At 47.4% G+C, this 6,778-nt stretch overlaps 1 non-coding gene across 1 annotated transcript; it reads left to right on the top strand.

Moving 5' to 3' along the window:
• The first annotated feature begins 4,824 nt into the window (after positions 1–4,824).
• On the top strand, positions 4,825–4,897 carry Trnak-cuu. Its single transcript has one exon. It is a non-coding gene; the product is annotated as a tRNA-Lys (tRNA).
• The last annotated feature ends 1,881 nt before the right edge of the window (positions 4,898–6,778 follow it).

Raw genomic sequence — 6,778 nt, 5'->3', positions numbered from 1 at the left:
TATACGCCGCAATCTCCCGACAAGGCAATAATCAATTTCGTGTGGGACGCCTGTTTTGCGGGGTTTTCCTTGAACATTTACACTTCACTGCTTCTTTTTATTTTATTTTTTCTTCCTCACGTTCTGCATATTATGATCTGCATATTATCTTTGTTGACCAATTTTTTGTGTGTGTCGTCGGCTGCGATTGAGGGTGAACAATTTCCCGGAGTGCTTGTTGAACGCCCGCGTACGTGTATGTCTGTTGTACCCGCTGCGTATTAGCTAGGCTGGTACGGACGTTTGCGAAGCCTACACAAATCATGATTTTTTTTGCTATAGGGTATACATGGTCTCTTTTTTAAGCTTTACAAATTGCTTAAAAAAAAACCTCGAAAGTTACATAAATTTGGTATGTGCAGGCGCGTATACGGGCAGGGGTACATATCATAGGGGTTCATCATCACGATAAGGCGAATCATTGTAATTTTTTTATTAATCTTTTATCAAGAGAGAATAAACACAGGGCTCTAATCATAAACTTGCATGGCGTAACTGAAAAGCACTAATCAGCACATTTCAGATATAGCTAAAATACGTGAGAAGAGCGGTGGTACACTCAAGTAACCACTCGTGGGAAGTGCTCAAGGCTGGTGGCGTGAAAACGTGACTGATACGCGCGTGGTGGTGTCCATGCATCCTTGCGCCTGTTGGTGAGTGGGAACTTCAGGTCCCCACCGTGCTTCGCACACCCTCCAAATACTTTTCAAATGCAGTAACTTAGTGGTTTTAATTAATACGCAGATTTTATTTATTTATTCGACTTGCCGTGACAATTATACCCTACAATATATCACCTTTGTTGTAAAACTCATGCGTAGAGATCCGATTAGTGTAGCATTCACGGCCTTTAATAAGAAATCTGTAAATAAAAAAAATAAAATAATCAATTTTTTTATTTTTTTGTTTTGTTTTAGGACGTGAACTTCTGATTGCTTGATAAATGAACAGGATGCTTGTATAATTTGAATTGATTTAATAGAGAAAGTTATTACATTATCACCTTTATGACTGTTTATATATTGATGAAATAATTACTAAGATTAGTTTTCTAATAAACTACAAACTCTTAATTCACATTATAATTATTTTATGGTTCGTGTTGCATTTGCAGCTTGAAAGTCAGTCAGTAACAGGCACCTTTCAGGATCTCCACAGCGTCTAGAATGCGCTCCTACAAAGATGCTGGTCACGACATAACGTCGAATGACAGTCACTTGGTCATAATCGAAGGAAACAAAAGCCACAAAGCAAGTGTCAGACGAAACGAGTTAAAAATAACTCGTGCACGCATCGACAGCAATAGCTTTTAGTGTTTTTTTTTCTAATTACTAAAGCATACTTTTTAAAATAATCTTGACTAATCTTTGCGCAGTCATTGCAGGGTGCCACCCTCCCTGACGACCGCAATGTGTAAATATTTGTTCCGGTGCACAAATCTGATGAAGTCCGTAGCCCCAAATAAGTACAGACATATTTCTTTGAGATTCGTTCCACGCAAAATCCCCCCCCCCCCCCCTCCCTCGGAACATATTATTTTCATCACACTCGTTAGTTTTCCTGAGTCAAATACTTTCTTTACAACTTACTAGCACGGTTTGCGTAAAACATCATTCATGTGAGACTCAACTAGTAACCTTTACTAACGACTTGTTTTTTTGTATCGGACCATTAATTCATCAGCAGTTGGTTTTGTTATCATTTCCTTTGCTAAGGCTTTTGATATCATGTCGCATTCAGAGTACTCGGTTTTATATTGCCATGACTGAGAGGAGCAGAAGCTCCGGAACTCTTGTTCCAAATTGAGAATTTACTGGGCGAATTTTCGCCAAACAAAATAACAAACGAGCGCCGAGGCAGCAGAAAAGCGGTCGGCGGTTTGGCGGCGTAACAGTAGGCGAGAGCGACAGTGACTCGACAAGGTCCCTCAAAGCTCCTTATCTAGTGTGCGTCGGTAACTAGAAAATTCGCCCCAAAAGGTTCGAGCGTCAAGTGTTCGGAATGTGATACTTTGATATAGCCAACCAGCAACGGCCAGGCGGCGCCAGCAGCGTGAGAGCGCAGGGTTATAGACTTTTTCGTTGTAACTTGGCAAAGGGTGAGCGATAAGCCCCACATTGCGTGCCGAAGGCTTCGAAATGCGCGACGTATACGAGCACAACGCAAACATATTGGAGCATGACACAGCGAAAAGCCTGGTACTTCTTCGGAGTTGAGGCGCGCTCCGGTGATACGCAGTCACGTTCCGATTGGCCCGCCAGGGCCGTAGCTTCCGCTCTACTGGCACGTTACGCGATCACGGCTTCCTGGGATACCCAGTATTTCTTGCTTCAGACACTAGGCTAAGCGGCGCCACCAGAGTAAAGCTCACGTTTGAACAATACAGCCGCCACTCCCAGGGGTACCCAATATTTCTTGTTTCAGTCGCTAGATGGCGCCAAACCAAACAGCATTGCAGGTTGCCTATTGAAACTAAATATTAATAAGAGTAAATGAATAAGATTTACAAAATCGACCAACCGACCCCACCCAGATACTTATTTTCTTAGGTGTCCCCCTTTTTCTTTTTTTACTTCGCATAAGTGAATTGGCGATCATGTCATGAGTGTCGTTTTCTGAAAAACACACATTGCATATATTGCCAAGAATGATTACCGCCCATGATCGGTTTCCTTCCTTATAATTTTTCCCTTGCTCCGACCTTATTAAACGTTTGATTGTACAATATTAACGCGCACTCTAGAATTGTGTATCCTGCATCCGCATGGGATTATCATACTAACTGCTCATCCTCTCTCTTGAATTCATTCAGAACCGCTCTGCTCCTTTTATTCTGACTAACGATTCTAGCTTAGCCAGTGAATAGCAAATGAAATAAAAAAAGCTAAATTTACGCGATTTTTTAATACGACGTCGAATCTCTAGGTTATGCATTTTCAACAAAATATATTCCAGCAACAACTATATATTGCCATGCGTGTCGCTGAGCGAACGCGTGCGTGTCGCTGAGCGAAGGCGTGCGTTTCGCTGAGCGAACGCGTGCGTGTCGCTGAGCGAAAGCGTGCGTGTCGCTGAGCGAAAGCGTGCGTTTCGCTAAGCGAACGCGTGCGTTTCGCTGAGCGAACGCGTGCGTGTCGCTGAGCGAAAGCGTGCGTGTCGCTGAGCGAACGCGTGCGTGTCGCTGAGCGAACGCGTGCGTGTCGCTGAGCGAAAGCGTGCGTGGCGGAATGGTCGCCGCGCTTGACTGTCTGTCGCGCGAAAGGTCTAGGTTCGATTCCTTCAGTGGAATGCTCTTTCATTTATTGTTTCAACTTGGTGTTCGACGCCGACTGTTCCAGAAACCCACGCTCGAACATAAGAGACTCCGTATGGCGAGCGAAGTCAGTCTCGCCCCAGCGTTCGATCCTGTTCCTGCGCCGCCATCGACGATAGCCTTTTCCTATTTTGTTTTGTACGCAAGTTAGTCCCATTAAACGTTTAGTTTGATTCGGTTTTCATCTCCACATCAATTGTCATTCGTGACAACATAGCAGTTGCTCTGTGCAATTGCCACATATGTATTAACCAGTATCGAGGACAACACAAATATGGTGTAGTAAAATTAAGAACCAACTTGTGCTTTGACCTTTTTGTCCCCAAAACATCTTGGACTGTGTGGTCGGTTTGCCTTGCTGCATACCCGACCCGCAGGAACAACACGGAGCCAACGGTTTCAACAACAAGAAACTACATTTAATTGGACATGGACAAGACGATTAACATTGCTACCGGCGCTGCCGGAGTCCAGGCAGCGACTCCCCGTGCGCCGCCTCTGATCCGCCTTATCAAGGCGGCGCATCCGATGTGCGCGTGGCTGGCGTGACGTCGCCGCCACGCGGGAAAAGTTCGGCTTGAGCCTCGCAGTCGGGCAACTTGGCTTGGGAGCCGCCAGGGTGCCCACACTTCCCCCCCCTCAAGCTTCGTCCGGCATGTCGATGACGGAGACGTTGTGGGCGTCAGGGGGTGGATGGCGCTGTTGGGCGGACTGACGTTTTAAGTCCGGCCGGCGCCTGCTGGACGAGCGCGGCGGCTGCTGACGAGCGCGGCGGCTCGGTCAGCTCCAGCTTGTCGCTTGTTCGGGATCAGGGCTCCACCAGGTGGCTGCTTTGCCCGTGGTCCTGTAGAGGGTGGCCGCGGTCCACGATGAGACCGGCCGCCGTGTCGTTCAGATGGCGGGTGTGGCGACGGTTTTGTCCATGAGTCAGCTTCGTAGAAAACATGGAAGCAGACGACATGGGACTCAGTTGAGGGCTGAGCCTGACGTTATCTTCGGACCCCTTCCAGAAAGTTTGAAGATTGTGTGCCCACCTCAGATCCGTTATTTCAAACTTTCTGGAAGGGGTCCGAAGATAACGTCAGGCTCAGCCCTCAACTGAGTCCCATGTCGTCTGCTTCCATGTTTTCTACGAAGCTGACTCATGGACAAAACCGTCGCCACACCCGCCATCTGAACGACACGGCGGCCGGTCTCATCGTGGACCGCGGCCACCCTCTACAGGACCACGGGCAAAGCAGCCACCTGGTGGAGCCCTGATCCCGAACAAGCGACAAGCTGGAGCTGACCGAGCCGCCGCGCTCGTCAGCAGCCGCCGCGCTCGTCCAGCAGGCGCCGGCCGGACTTAAAACGTCAGTCCGCCCAACAGCGCCATCCACCCCCTGACGCCCACAACGTCTCCGTCATCGACATGCCGGACGAAGCTTGAGGGGGGGGAAGTGTGGGCACCCTGGCGGCTCCCAAGCCAAGTTGCCCGGCTAGCTCAGTCGGTAGAGCATGAGACTCTTAATCTCAGGGTCGTGGGTTCGAGCCCCACGTTGGGCGCCATTGTGGTCGGTTCGCCTTGCTGCATACCCGACCCGCAGGAACAACACGGAGCCAACGGTTTCAACAACAAGAAACTACATTTAATTGGACATGGACAAGACGATTAACATTGCTACCGGCGCTGCCGGAGTCCAGGCAGCGACTCCCCGTGCGCCGCCTCTGATCCGCCTTATCAAGGCGGCGCATCCGATGTGCGCGTGGCTGGCGTGACGTCGCCGCCACGCGGGAAAAGTTCGGCTTGAGCCTCGCAGTCGGGCAACTTGGCTTGGGAGCCGCCAGGGTGCCCACAACTGTTACCACCTTGCCGCCATCTTTGCCTCCATCACCGTTCATTTTGCTTTCAAATATACAGTGTCCAATCGCCTCTTGTAAACGCTCCTTGTGGATATTAGTTTTCAAGCTTTGTTTCTCTCACTGCCTTCTCTAACGTCTAACGGCCATGATTATGAATATATGAAAGATTAATTAAAGGAATGTAGCACAGCTAACCTACTAACAATTTTCATGTTAAACTATTTTCCAAATTTCAGTCTTTGTCCCATTAGTCGAAACGCAGGACAAGAAATGGATGCGACACTATGCTGCAATGCAAAACTAATTAAGGAGCAAACTGAATAAGTAAACTTCAAGGCGGGAGGACTTCCGTTTTGCAGTACCAAAGTTTACGCACGACCAGACTATAATGTTTCTTCTTCAGTAACGTCTGATATCCCCACCGCCGCTGATATCCTTACCGCCGGACCTTTTATCAGAGTCTGTGCCAGCATGCCTGCTTACGAGGAATGTCATGTCATTGCATTTCCACAAACTCCGAACACTGAGCATTCGCGGCACCTGCGGGTCTGATGTCACGAGTGAGACATTTCATGCCACCAACGCCGGAATTAAAATTATTCGCCGTATCCTCGTGCGACGAGCGTTCTTTGGCTGTCTGTCACCCGCAGCGGAAAATCGGTTTCTAATAGACTGTGCGATGTGCGTCGGATGGACGTAATGTGAACATTCCCCGAAGGTTTAATTAAACTATTATCCAACTCCCTTCAACCCGCTTCTAAACATCGCCTGCGACCGTTGCAATGAGAGCCGGTTTTCAAAGTCCTAAACTTTCGTGGAAGGGGCTTTCAAATTTTTGCCAAACGCTACTGACATCCTCATTGATGGGGTTGGGGGAAGGGGGGGAGGGGGAGAAGGTGTAATGAAAAGTAAAGTGAGGAGACCGGACTATTGCATTGGCAACATTATTTTAATATTGAGACGTTCGGCACTGCACTTTCTAATTTCAGCGGACTTATATTCTTTTATCTGAAGCATTCGTTCGGAAATTGCATGCGTTTTTAACATCGAAGTAATAATTCACCACTCCTAAAAACAAAATAAAAAACAAAATAACGACCCAAGGGCTGGTATCTATCACACAAAAATTTGGAATATGCTTTGAACGAACCTCTGCCTTTCATTTTTGTGCAGTAAATGTACTGGTGTTTTGACAATAGCATGAAACATTTTACGCTTATCATGCATTGCCTGCGATTATTGGTGTGTCATTGACCATACTTTCGTCTTAGCCTAAAGATGGTGTCTGTTATTTCCCCTTTAAGTACCCGATTTGAACACTGTACTACGACGGTAAACCTGGAACCACCCATTTGCACCTAGCATTAGTGGTTGCACGATGCTTACGCCTGCATGACGCTTATCTTTATCAAAATTGGCGAACGAGACGATCCAGCCTTGGACTTAAAGCCACGATCTGCAGCGCGAGCTTACTTTCTATGGTAGCCTTCGAGCTGGTTCTCAGTAGCTAAAAAGCACGTCAGATAGAAAAAAAAAATATTAAATGAAGATTCTTTGGTGGATCCTTGCAATATGCGTTAGCAT

The sequence above is a fragment of the Ixodes scapularis genome, unplaced genomic scaffold (assembly GCF_016920785.2).
Source record: "Ixodes scapularis isolate PalLabHiFi unplaced genomic scaffold, ASM1692078v2 PGA_scaffold0__279_contigs__length_252992795, whole genome shotgun sequence".
Taxonomy (NCBI): domain Eukaryota; kingdom Metazoa; phylum Arthropoda; class Arachnida; order Ixodida; family Ixodidae; genus Ixodes; species Ixodes scapularis.
The sequence above is the reverse complement of the archived record's forward strand: the minus strand, read 5'-3'. Positions and strand labels throughout refer to the sequence as shown.